Source organism: Berghia stephanieae, chromosome 15 (genome assembly GCF_034508935.2).
Source record: "Berghia stephanieae isolate SIO BIC M18660-M18661 chromosome 15, UCSD_Bste_1.3, whole genome shotgun sequence".
Lineage (NCBI taxonomy): Eukaryota > Metazoa > Mollusca > Gastropoda > Nudibranchia > Aeolidiidae > Berghia > Berghia stephanieae.
Genome location: NC_088374.1, coordinates 11,182,559 through 11,192,558, shown reverse-complemented (window position 1 = coordinate 11,192,558; position 10,000 = coordinate 11,182,559). Strand labels below are relative to the sequence as shown.

General features: G+C 42.4%; 1 protein-coding gene across 2 annotated transcripts in view; it reads right to left on the bottom strand.

Moving 5' to 3' along the window:
• LOC144960566 (atrial natriuretic peptide receptor 1-like) overlaps nt 1–10,000 on the bottom strand; it is a 262,243-nt gene that overhangs the window by 93,201 nt on the left and 159,042 nt on the right. The gene's annotated exons all lie outside the window — the stretch shown is intronic.

Below are 10,000 nucleotides of genomic sequence, written 5' to 3'. Positions count from 1 at the left end.
GAGAGAGAGAGAGAGAGAGAGACGAGTAGGAAAGATATACACAAAGAGAGAAATCAGACAACGCTGTCATTTTTGGCTTCTTTGTCCACCGAGGAAGACCAGGGAAAATCTCATCCGGCCAAAGCACATTTTAATATCCGCCAAATACATTATTTATCAACTAAAAAAGATTGGCTGGAATCAAAATGTCCATCAAATATCCAGTCTTTAGAACGCACACACAAAAAAAAAACAAACAAAACAAATCAACACAAAATAAAAACACCCCCTCCCCCCCCCCAAAAAAAAAAAAGCAAAAAAAAAAAAACAAACAAAAAAAAAAAAAAAAAAAAAAACAAACAAACAAACAAAAAAAAAAAACACAAAAAAGCAACAACAACAAAAAAAAAATGAATAAAAAAAAATAATTAAAAACCAACATAAAAAAGAAGCAAAACAATAACACCCCCCCCCCTAATTAACAACACAAATAATAAACTGAGCTTTTATATAAGGCAATTTCCACTAAACGTGCTCAAGGTGCTTTACAAGGGATCCCTAGCCAACAGCAACACTTAACAAGTAGAACGCTAGGCCATATTACATTTTTTTAATCGGAGAGAGACAACACTATTAACAGCCAGAGGTACCCATTTTACACCTGAGTTCGGTGAGAGAATGTGAGTACAGAGCCTTTTCCAAGGACTCTACCAGCGCTGAGCGAGGCTCGAACCCAGGACCTTCCGATCCGAAAGCGAGTGTCATACCATAAGACGACATAGCCGCACAATGTAATATATGTATAATTGTTCAAGTTTTTGTGTTAGCTGAAGAAGGGTTTTGCGTCCGAATCGTTACGTATTTTGTATTTTCGTTCCATTTTTTAAAACATCTTATTAAGTTTATATCAAAGTAACAAATCTTAAATTGATGCTATATATAATTTATAAATTCATCTTATATAATTCACAATTCATTCATTTTCACTCATAATTCATTCTTTTATCACTCATAATTCATTCATAAATCACTCACAATTCATTCATATATCACTCACAATTCATTCATAAATCACTCACAATTCATTTATATATCACTCACAATTCATTCATAAATCACTCACAATTCATTCATAAATCACTCACAATTCATTCATAAATCACTCACAATTCATTCATAAATCACTCACAATTCATTCATATATCACTCACAATTCATTCTTATATCACTCATCATTCATTCTTTTGTTTGTTTGTTTGTTGCTTTAGGTCTCTTCCAACACAATTGACGTTATATGAGAGACCGCTGAAACAAAAAAAAAACAAGCAATCTAACAAAAATAGTACAAATGTCAATCAAAATCATAACCTAAAGATATCATAAGCTAAATTATAAATAACCAAGAACAACAGGCAGAAGATTTACAGAAAAAAAAAATATCCCCTGTCAAAAATACAATCACAAACCAAAGAAGCAGGATAGGCTAGTAAAGAGAAGAAGAAACGACATCACTATCGGATCGTACACCCATCATTCATTCTTAAATCACTCATAATTCATTCTTACATCACTCATAATTCATTCTTATGTCATTCATAATTTATTCTTATATCACTCATAATTCATTCTTATATCACTTTATAATTCATTCTTTTTCACTCATAATTCATTCTTGTATCACTTTATAATTCATTCTTTTTCACTAATACTTTCATTCTTGTATCACTCATAATTCATTCTTATATCACTCATAATTCATTCTTGTATCACTTTATAATTCATTCTTTTTCACTAATAATTCATACTTGTATCACTCATAATTCATTCTTATTTCACTCATAATTCAATCTTTTTCACTCATACTTCATTCTTGTATCACTCAATATTATATCACTCATAATTCATTCTTATATCACTCATAATTCATTATTATATCACTCACGTTCCTCATCATCAGACAGATGTCTGCATGTGCCTGGAATAAAACTTGAACAGCCCAACCAACGTCACTAATATCAACAAATGTTTAGCAACACATGCGTTAACTTGATAAACAATCATCATAACAATAGCATAATTTGTTTATCATTCCGCCCCTATTAAAAGATGGACGGCGAGATGGGTCCTAAGGGGAAATAACTCCATGGTCAGATTGTGACAAGGGAGATAAACACGGCTGTTGACAAGGAACTCGCGGAAAAACCACCGAGTCGGCCAAATCTCTATTAAATTTTGCTTAGCTTGACGCCGACGTACTACTATTTGCAGGTCTGATAACTGAACGCTATTCAAGGGCTTGATTTAACTTTGTTGTCGTTCGGCTTTACTTTACTCACATTATCTCACCGTACTCAGGTGTACCTGGCAATCAACAGCGTTGTCTCTGTCGAAAAAAAAAGTGTAATATCCTAACAGACGTCATGTCTCGTCCTATATGTTACGTGTTGCTGTTGGTCAGGGAACCATTGTAAAGCGCTTTGAGCACGTTTAGTGGATATTGCGCTATATAAAAGCTCAAGTTAAGATTTTTTTTTTTTACATCTTTACTGTGGCTGTTGGTTTGGGAAGCCTTGTGGATCGTTTTGAGAACGTTCGGTGGACGTTGCACATAATATGTGCAGGTCTGATTACTGAACGCAATTCAAGGGCTTGATTTGTCATATCTCCTTCATCATCATCATCATCATCATCATCATCATCATCATCATCATCATCATCATCATCATCACCATCACCATCATCATCATCATCATCATCATCATCATCACTACCATCACCATCACCACCATCATCATCATTATCACCATCACTACCATCACCACCATCAACATCATCACCATCACCATCTTCTTCTTCCATTTTGCTAATCTTCATCCTTTCATTTATTCCTCCTCCTCCTCCTCCTCCTCCTCTACCACCAGATTCTCCCCGTATATTCTCCCCCTCATCCTCCTCCTATTTCACGCAAGACAAAACCACCTCATTCAATGCATATCTCTTGTCTCTTAAATAACTTCCAGAATAAAACAATTCCCCCACCCAATCCCTTCCCACAAATCCTCACCCCCCCCTCTCCCTCACCATACCCCCCACATCACCTCACACAACACCACACCCCTTTCCCCCCTCCCTCACCATATCCCCCACATCACCTCACACAACACCACACCCCACTCCCCCCTCCCTCACCACATCCTCCACCTCACCTCACACCACACCACAACCACTCACCCCTATTCACCCCTCCCCAACCCAACCCCCCCCCCCCCACACTTCCACTTCCAATAGGCCTATAACCCAACCCAACCCAACCCAAGCCAAGCCACTGTAATATATGATTGCGTCCCGTCCCAGCGCAATCTCTTAACGTCCTTCCGAGTCCCCCCAGGGCCCGCGAGACGCATGCAAATTAAAGAGATATATTCACAAATTGGTCACACTGTTCTCCGAGCAAATACAATTTATTCCATGGGAAAAAACAATCACAAAACGACGTATCTGCTTTGCGTTATTCAATATCACAGTCAGATTCATAAAAGAATATTCATTATGAAGAATATCTCAATACGGTATAGACAGAATGAAGTTGACGTCACTTGGGTCATTGTTATTGTTTTTTTTGTCATCCGCGTTTATGAGTAATTCTCACTTAACTGTTTTATCCAGACTATAAAAGTTCAAGGTTACACAGAGTTTTGTGTGAGTTGGTCCGTTTTACTTTCGGATGACAATGTTGTGAGATTCTTAGCAGCCAAGCGCATACTATCTATCGAATGCGCTTGTCTAAGAAGCTCACAACATTGCCAACCGGAAGTATAACGGACAAACACGCAAAACTATGTGTAGCCTTGAACGTATAGACAGAATGAAGTTGACGTCACACAGGTCTTTGTAATTGCTTTTTGCCATCCGCGTTTATGAGTCATTCTCACTAAACTGTATTAACCCGACTATAAACGTTCAAGGTTACACATAGTTTTGTGTGTTGGTCCATTATACTTCCGGATGGCAATGTTGTGAGGTTCTTATCCAAGCGCATACTATCTATATAAAACTTTAAACATAGTTTTGTGTCTTGGTACGTTAAATTCGACTGGCGGGTGTTGTGAGTATTTCATATGAACTCATAGCATCAATAATATATTAATGTGACCAATCGTGTAAAAAGGTATGATGTTGGATTGTTCTCTATAGACCTACATACTTAAACGTTTCTAATTCGTTGTTAAAAATGTTGGTAGAGAATAAACTTGACATAAAATATGCAATCTTGACATGAAATAAACATGATATGATGTAAATTTGATGTGAAATTAATTTGATTTGACATAAACTTGATATAAAATAAAATTGATCTAAATCTAAGATAAACCAGATAAAATAAACTTGGTATAATATAAACTTGATATAAAATAAACTTGGTATAAAATAAACTTGATATAAAATAAACTTGGTATAAAATAAACTTGATATAAAATAAACTTGATATAAGATAAAAATAAACTTGGTATAAAATAAACTTGATATAAAATAAACTTGGTATAAAATAAACTTGGTATAAAATAAACTTGATATAAAATAAACTTGATACAAAATAAACTGATGTAAAATAAGCCGAATATAAAATAATTTTGATACAAAATAAACTTGACATGAAATAATAAAATTTCAAGTGAAGTAAGTTTTATATAAAATTATTTGTATTCACTGGGGAGATAAAATAATTGCTGCTTACAAATAAAAAACACTTAACTTTCCTCAATCAGATTATTTTCAATTTTATATAATGAAAAGTAAAATAATTGAAAGTTCCAGATAATTCGATTTGTTCTGCATGTAACTCTGTATTTGTCCGCGTCTACGCTTAGAGTAATCTGCCCTTGGCGATTAGTGGGAGTAGACGACTCCATTCAATTGTTCCCATTGGACGATTGGATGTTACGTCACTTCCGTTAGTTTCCTATGACAACGGCGGCCATGTTATAACGCTAGAACTAACACAATTATGGTGGAGGGAAATTAAAGGGAAAGGAAGAGAGGGTGGGGATTGGGGTGTGTGTGTGTATGGGGGGGGGGGGGGGGGGGGAGGTGTTTTTATGAGGGTGTTGTTTTGGGGTGATTCGTTTCTTAAAGGGGTGAAAATAATATTATAGTAATAGTATAACTGATGAGGTTGGTGTGGTGGTTATATTGGTAGTGGTGATGATGATGATGATGATGATGATGATGATGATGATGATGATGATGATGATGATGATGATGATGATGATGATGAGGAGGAGGAGGAGGATGATGAGGAGGAGGATGATGATGATGATGATGGTGATGATGATGATGGTGCTGATGATGATGGTGATGATGATGATGATGATGATGATGATGATGATGATGATGATGATGATGATGATGATGATGATGATGATGAATTGCAAGGATGTTGGATGATAGTGTTGGTGTTAATTGTGATGATGATGATGAGGATGATGAATTGCAAGGATGTTGGATGATAGTGTTGGTGTTAATTGTGATGATGATGATGAGGATGATGAATTGCAAGGATGTTGGATGATAGTGGTGGTGTTGATTGTGATGATGATGATGAGGATGATGAATTGCAAGGATGTTGGATGATAGTGGTGGTGTTAATTGTGATGATGATGATGAGGATGGTGAATTGCAATGATGTTGGATGATAGTGGTGGTGTTGATTGTGATGATGAGGATGATGATGGTGAGAATGAGGATTTGCAATGATGGTGGATGGGAGTGGAGGTGATAACGGTGATGAGGAGAATGATGATAATGTGGACGACGATGCACATGGTGATAATGGTGGAAGTGGTGGTGGTGATAGTAATGATGATGATGACGATGACGTGTTGATGATAATGATAATATAGGAACGAATGAGATTTCTGCTTAATTATCGACTACAACATTAGGATGTTCAGACAGAAATTTGAAACAATAAAAAATATTTTAAAATCTTTTCTAACAAAATGTACTCCAATCCAAAACGATTAATATCCTGCTGTTTCTATTTTTAGCATTATAAATTTATTTATTTATCTATTTATTTATTTATAAAAGGTGTGTCCCGATAGCTCAGTAGGTAGAGCACTCGCTTCACACGCAGAGACAACCGGGATCGATTCCAGGTGCATGCAGTCAGTTCAGATTTCTTTTCTGATCCCCCTTTCCACCTCCCTCCCCCCGCCTCACTCCCCCTGTTCACCCAGCAGCAGTGAATGAATGGGGTAGCTGAGTCTGTTAGATTTGGCGGAGGAAAGTACTTGGCGTGATCGACTAGCGTCCTATCCAAAGGATAGCAAGCAATTGCTATTGTTTGGTTCACGCTATAGAAAACGGGATAAACTCCGGCTCCATGTAAAGCGCTTTAAGCACGTTTAGTGGGTTTTGCTGTATATAAATCTCGACTGCACCCGGGTTCGATCTTCGTTCCATTTGCGTGTAAAGTGAGTGCTCTACCAACTGAGCTATTGGGATCTTCTAATCGACTCATATTTGAATAAAAATTCTTATGGTTGAAATTTGATAAAAAAGAAAAAAGGAAAAAGAATTAAAAAACAAAACAAACAAAAAACGAAAATATGTGACCCTCCGTCTCAAAACGGTATTATGTCGGGATGATTCATAACCCAAAAATGTAAATTTAGAGATAGAATGATGAGAAATTGGACCTTAGAAGTTTTGCAAAGCAATAAATAGTATTTATATTCCACCATGACGTAGAGAAAGTAAACCCAAGTTTGATATTTGTGGATATGAATTCAATTTCCCTAACATAGTGTATCCCGACATAATACCGCTTTGATACAGTGGGTCACATATGGTTTGATACTGTGTAGTTGTGTTGTAGTTGTAGTGGTTGTTGTTTTTGGTGACATCACAACCGGAAGTGCCCAAAGAGAGAGGATGCAATGACGGGTAATGAGAGCAAATTTTGGATGTCGAGTGAATAAGGCTGTAAGCAGGAAATGAAATAGAAGGAATTGTGGAGTCAGTGAGATTGATAGGTGGTTGGAGGGGGGGGGGGGGGGGGGGGAGGAGATGAGGTTGGTGGAGGCAATGAGGGGGAAGGAGAGGGGGAGTAAATGAGGTTCGTGGAGAGAGAAGGAGGAGGAGGAGGGAGAGGGGAAGGGAGAGAAGTAAATAAGGTCAGTGAGGGAGAGGAGGACGGAGGGAGGGAAGGGAGAGAGGGACAAGGAGGGGAGGAGGGAGGAGAGGAGTAAAAGGAGGTAGAGGGAGAGGAGGAGGAGGGAGGGACACAGAGGGAAGGAGGAGGAGTAAATGAGTGTAGAGGGAGAGGAGGAGGAGGGAGGGACACGGAGGGGAGGAGTAAATGAGTGTAGAGGGAGAGGAGGAGGAGGGAGGGACACAGAGGGAAGGAGGAGGGGTAAATGAGTGTAGAGGGAGAGGAGGAGGAGGGAGGGACACAGAGGGAAGGAGGAGGGGTAAATGAGTGTAGAGGGAGAGGAGGAGGAAGGAGGGACACAGAGGGAAGGAGGAGGAGTAAATGAGTGTAGAGGGAGAGGAGGAGGAGGGAGGGACACAGAGGGAAGGAGGAGGGGTAAATGAGTGTAGAGGGAGAGGAGGAGGAGGGAGGGACACGGAGGGAAGGAGGAGGAGTAAATGAGTGTAGAGGGAGAGGAGGAGGAGGGAGGGACACGGAGGGAAGGAGGAGGAGTAAATGAGTGTAGAGGGAGAGGAGGAGGGGGGAGGGACACAGAGGGAAGGAGGAGGAGTAAATGAGTGTAGAGGGAGAGGAGGAGGAGGGAGGGACACGGAGGGAAGGAGGAGGAGTAAATGAGTTAGAGGGAGAGGAGGAGGGGGGAGGGACACAGAGGGAAGGAGGAGGAGAAGGTAGGGAGGGGAAGAGGAGGGGTAAGTGGAGAGGAGAGGAGGGAGGGGAGGGGACACAGAGGGAAGGAGGAGGAGGAGTAATGAGTTAGAGGGAGGGGAGGAGAGGAGGGAGAGGGAAGGAGAGGAGGAAAGGAAGGGGAGAGGAGGAGGGAGAATGGAGTGAGGGAGGAGAATGAGGGAGGGAGAGGAGGAGGGAGGGGACACAGAGGGAAGGGAGGAGGAGGAGTAAATGAGTGTAGAGGGAGAGGAGGCGGAGGGAGGGACACGAGGGAAGGAGGAGGAGTAAATGAGTATAGAGGGAGAGGAGGAGGAGGGGAGGGACACGGAGGGAAGGAGGAGGAGTAAATGAGTGTAGAGGGAGAGGAGGAGGAGGGAGGGACACGGAGGGAAGGAGGAGGAGTAAATGAGTGTAGAGGGAGAGGAGGAGGAGTAAATGAGTGTAGAGGGAGGGGAGGAGGAGGGGAGGGACAGGAGGGAAGGAGGAGGAGTAAATGAGTGTAGAGGGAGAGGAGGAGAGGAGGTAAATGAGTGTAGAGGGAGAGGAGGAGGAGGGGAGGGACACGGAGGGAAGGGGGAGGAGTAAATGAGTATAGAGGGGGAGGAGGGGGGGGGAGGGACACGAGGGAAGGAGGAGGAGGAGAAAATGAGAGTAGAGGGAGTGGAGGGGGGGGGAGGGACACAGAGGGAAGGAGGAGGAGTAAATGAGTATAGAGGGAGAGGAGGAGGAGGGAGGGACACGGAGGGAAGGAGGAGGAGTAAATGAGTGTAGAGGGAGAGGAGGAGGAGGGAGGGACACAGAGGGAAGGAGGAGGAGGAGTAAATGAGTGTAGAGGGAGAGGAGGAGGAGGGAGGGACACAGAGGGAAGGAGGAGGAGTAAATGAGTATAGAGGGAGAGGAGGAGGAGGGAGGGACACGGAGGGAAGGAGGAGGAGTAAATGAGTGTAGAGGGAGAGGAGGAGGAGGGAGGGACACGGAGGGAAGGAGGAGGAGTAAATGAGTGTAGAGGGAGAGGAAGAGGAGTAAATGAGTGTAGAGGGAGGGGAGGAGGAGGGAGGGACACGGAGGGAAGGAGGAGGAGTAAATGAGTGTAGAGGGAGAGGAGGAGGAGTAAATGAGTGTAGAGGGAGAGGAGGAGGAGGGAGGGACACGGAGGGGAGGAGGAGGAGTAAATGAGTGTAGAGGGAGAGGAGGAGGAGGGAGGGACACGGAGGGGAGGAGGAGGAGTAAATGAGTGTAGAGGGAGAGGAGGAGGAGGGAGGGACACGGAGGGGAGGAGGAGGAGTAAATGAGTGTAGAGGGAGAGGAGGAGGAGGAGGGAGGGACACGGAGGGGAGGAGGAGGAGGAGTAAATGAGTGTAGAGGGAGAGGAGGAGGAGGGAGGGACACAGAGGGGAGGAGGAGGAGTAAATGAGTGTAGAGGGAGAGGGGGAGGAGGGAGGGACACGGAGGGGAGGAGGAGGAGTAAATGAGTGTAGAGGGACAGGAGGAGGAGTAAATGAGTGTAGAGGGAGAGGAGGAGGAGGGAGGGACACGGAGGGGAGGAGGAGGAGTAAATGAGTGTAGAGGGAGAGGAGGAGTTGTGGCGGAATTGTATGAGGTTGGTTGAGGAAGGAGAGGAAGGGAGAAGAGGGGGGGGGGGGGGTAGGAGAAAGTAATTGAGGTTGGTAAACGGAGAGGCGGAAGGGGGGGGGGGGGGGGGGGGAGTAGGAGAAAGTAATTGAGGTTGGTAAACGGAGAGGCGGAAGGGGGAGAATTAAATGAGGGATGGGAAGGGAAGGATGAGTAGGAGTAAATGAGGTTGGTGAATGAAGAGGAAGTGGGGAGTGGGAGGGAGGAGAAAATATATGAAGTTGGTGGAGGGAGGGTAATGGGGTGGGAGTATAGGAGGATGGTGAGTACATGAGAAAATGTGACCCTCCGTCTCAAAACTGTATTATGTCGGGATGATTCATAACCCAAAAATGTAAATTTAGAGATAGAATGATGAGAAATCGGACCTTAGAAGTTTTGCAAAGCAATAAATAATATTTATATTCCACCATGACGTAGAGAAAGTAAACCCAAGTTTGATATTTGTGGATATGAATTCAATTTCCCTAACATAGTGTATCCCGACATAATACCGCTTTGACACGG